The 4,052-nt window shown below is 44.6% G+C and overlaps 1 pseudogene; it reads right to left on the bottom strand.

Moving 5' to 3' along the window:
* Positions 1-1,153: 1,153 nt before the first annotated feature.
* On the bottom strand, positions 1,154-2,984 carry LOC119338448 (annotated as a pseudogene).
* Positions 2,985-4,052: the final 1,068 nt, after the last annotated feature.

Here is a 4,052-nt window from a genome sequence, read left to right as displayed (position 1 = left end):
GGGGGGACGCTTACTCGATGATGAACTAGAAAAAGTGAAGTGAAAGTGTGAGGAGAAAGGGACTTTTTTGAAAGAAAAAGTAAAGAGAAAAAGAAAGGGATAATTACTGTTGAGCCGAATGCTATTCCTAAATTAGATGACAATGCATTCATCAAAGCTTACAGTACAAAGACTTAAACACGCACCGGGCTTATGCGGCTGAAGGTAGGAAAATTGATATAAGCATATACAAGGAGACAAGCAACAAAAAATAATAATTTTAAACAAGAATGCGAAACTTTGCATGAAATACACCATCAACCACATGTGTGGATTTTTAGACATTTTGAAAGAATGAAATAGATTTCCTGAGCTGACGCATATAGTACTACAAATTTACGTTATAGTACTCCGTAATCTCATTTAGCAGTCACGTTACAGGTAACTTGTAGCTTATAGTACCACAATTGATGCATGTCCAAGAGGAATATACGAAGAATATTATCATCAAAGGTGACATGACAACCGGGAGGTGTAAAATGAAATAAAACGATCATACCCCCGATGATTTTAGGCTTTGAAGCCCCTTCAGGGACATCTGGTAAGAAATTTTTTAGAATTTGAAACAGTCTGGAGCAGCCTGAAGCTTTACATGAAAAACAGAGCAGTCAATCCTTGTATAGATGGACATGATCACTAAAGATACACCAAAACATTGAGAAGGCAACAAAAGAGGCACCAACCTTGTGTGCTTAGAAGTACATTCAAATCTCTTAACTCTGTTATCTGCACAAATATTCTCCAGGATATTGCAGGGTGCCTTGGAAAGCATACAGTTATGCAAAGCAGACAACAAATAGGTTGGTCCAGAAGTTGGCTCTTGGCCTACAAAACAGAGATCATCTTAATTTTGTAACTGACAAGATCAGAACTCCCAAGTGAGCATTGTCCTAGTATTGTCCCTAATTTTGTTGTGAGAAGGTCTTCAAAAGACCTCCCAACACCAGGATTGGTGTGGCTGAAGCTGAGCAAATCATGTATCTGTATGCACAGTTGCACACTCAGTTCAAAAGACTACGAGCAGCATATACAGGCCCCCTGGACTGTGTAAAACCTTGTGTCAACATTGACAGTCACTAAATTACAACTACTGTAGGCGGACAAAAGCATTACGTTGCTCATATCAGGACATAAGTTTTCCATTTTAGGTAAATACAAACACAAGTTTCTAGTAATTCCCTAAAAAAACACAAGTTTCTTGTATGCATTAATCATTTCTCACAAGTACAAACAGAGACTACATGCATTGTCAGATCCTGGAAGTCTAGCAATATGGCTAAACTTCAACATTTCCTCCCATGGACAGACTTGAGAAGCTCAGTCAAGACCGAAGGGCAGCTTGCCTCCAGGTGCCTATACCCCTCCGTCGCCAACACATCATCAAGAACTGCAGGAGTTCTAAGGATGAACTCGACACATTTGGCCTTGAGCTTCAAGCAATTGTGCTGCTCCGCCAAAGCAAGAGTTGTCGCTGCGGTGTCAACAGTGATGCCACCAGACAGCTTTACTTCACAAATCAGCTTGAGCCTATCGAGACCGTACCAGTCAGCAGCCGCAAGCAGATGCTGAGCGAGCGTCGCCACCGCCTCGAGCGGTTGATCAAGCTCGGGCACCGTGTCGGTGTAGATGAAGTGCAGCATGGCCCTGAATGCTGCCACCTCCATGTCCTTCACCTCCACACGTTGCGAGCACTTCTCCTTCATGTCTCCAAAGAACTGGGCCTTGAAAACCGGAGACCTTGCGGCAAGTATGTCCTTGTGTGCAGCAAACGACTCGTCGCACACGAGAAAGGTGACATCGGCTCCCGTCTCGCTCTCCAGGAGCTCGCCGAGGTGCCGGTGCAAATTGGTGGATGGTAGAGTGATCACCTCTTCAGCTGGGATGGTTTGCACTGGTAATTCCTTGAGCATTGTGATGGCACATCGCAGAGTCAAAGAATCGTCCCGGAGATAAGCAGATGGTATGGACTTCCTATTCACGAAGAAGAGTTCTTTGAAGTAGTGGGGTGCAAAGAAGGTCTCCGACACACTGTCCTCTTTAAATGGTTCGAGCTCCCCACTCGGATCTACCAGCTGACAGGCTAGGCTCACTGGGACACCACACTCTGTGCGGGCTTTACTGAGAAACATAAGTCTCAACTTGTTGCCATCTGGATATAAGGGTTTGGCTGCAGGATAGATACCAAGTTCCAAATCCATACCCATCGACATTCCATCTCGATGTGAAGCGATATTCAGAGCTCAGGCTCACGGTCAAGCTAAACCCGTCGATCTTGAGCAGCCGCACCGAGCGCACGACTTGGTTGAGGTTCGTGCAGGCATTTTCCATGGAGAGTGGCCGCAGCTGAAGCTTGTTCTTTGCTTGAGCCTTGAGATGGAAAGTTTCTGAAGTCGGATACACTGAATTAGTACGGCTGATACAGGGGCTAGGCTGACTAGTCCGCCTAATGGAGGAGGTACCTGACGGCTCCGCTCACCGTGCCCCGCCGTGGACGTGCTGCTGGTCGCGGCTTTGCCTGCGAGTTTTGCCGGCACAGGAGACGACGAGGGCCACGGCTGGGCTGAGGTCGATTGGTTGGTCTCCCGGCGGTCGGATTTGGGCCCAGACTAGTACAGTTGAAGACTAATTCTGCGCGTGGACGGTCATGAATTAGTAGAGCTGATGATTACAGGGTTAGCCTGAGAGCATCGGCGCGGACAAGGCCGGCTAGTCGAGGAGGCAAAGGACGACTCACCTGCGAGCCGTGCCGGCGGAGGAGATGACGAGGACAACGGCTGATCTCCCGGCGTCCGGTAAGAGGATCAATCCGGAGAGGTTGCGGCCGGATTTGGGGGGCCAGGCAAGCCGCACCTGCCTTGTCTAGTAGGGAGCGGCGGCGGTGAGGTCGCCCGCGCGGCAAGGAGAGGGAGCGAGGGTGAATCCCGGGGGGCGACGAGGAAAAAGAAGACTGCCGGCGGCGAGTAGAGACGAGTCGACCGAAGGAGACAGTGCAGGTGGGGTGTGATTAGGTGAAAGCATCAAAGGAGTCGAAAAGAAAAGAGTCAATTACACCACTAGTACTTAAACTTGACAAGAAAAGTCATTTTAGTGCCTAAACTTACGACATACATGGAACTGGTGCCATAACTTGGTTCGGGCATGCAAATACGGTGCAAAACTCGTTTGAATACGCATGTAGCGCTGATGAGGCGTGATAGCATGGCGTGGGGCCCATTGTCAGTGACCTCCTCGTGTAGAATAGGCATGTGACGTGTTGGTTTTGCAAAAAAAAACATCAGAATTTTATTTCTTTGCACGCGAAAGCCCCTGATTGTTGCGAGAACCAGCTGTAGCACAAATTTTATATTAGAGTGAAAAATAACATAAATTAAGACGAAGACTTGAACTGCATACTTGGACCATGCATCCACTCGCTCGGCTAGCCACCCAACCTCTACACCATTTGACAGCTTGGTGGATACACATATCTTGTATCTTTTGCCTAAACAACATAAATTAATAATTTTGGTAATTCTGGAAAAACGCTGCCTTGGGGGATGAACATGAGCCAAAACATACTGTGTTTGTCTTCATTTTTCGAATTTGTCATAAATATGTAAATCCTAATTATAAATAATATACATATAAATAAAATAAATTACACAAAAAGATGCTCGTTAATTCCAAAAAATGCCGACCTATTAATTTAAAAATATCCATAAAATTGAATTACGAATAATACGAATGTTTGTAAATTTTGAAAAGTGTTTGCATATTGAATAGAAATATTAAATTAATTTTATAATATATATGTAAATAAATTTACTTACAAGTTCAAACTTTCAGAAGTTTGTAAATAAAATATTCATGCAGTATATAAAAGAGTTCATGCTTGAATTGTTTTTAATGTTTCTTTATAAGTTTTTATGTGTTTTGATAAAGTTTGTCTGTGTTGAAAAATAACTTAACTATACAAATAGATGTACGGGGAAAATATATGAGCCTAATGTGTCACCTGCAGATGGTGCGACGGT

This window comes from Triticum dicoccoides, chromosome 7B (assembly GCF_002162155.2).
Source record: "Triticum dicoccoides isolate Atlit2015 ecotype Zavitan chromosome 7B, WEW_v2.0, whole genome shotgun sequence".
Taxonomy (NCBI): Eukaryota; Viridiplantae; Streptophyta; class Magnoliopsida; order Poales; family Poaceae; genus Triticum; species Triticum dicoccoides.
This window is presented reverse-complemented; position numbering and strand designations above follow the sequence as displayed.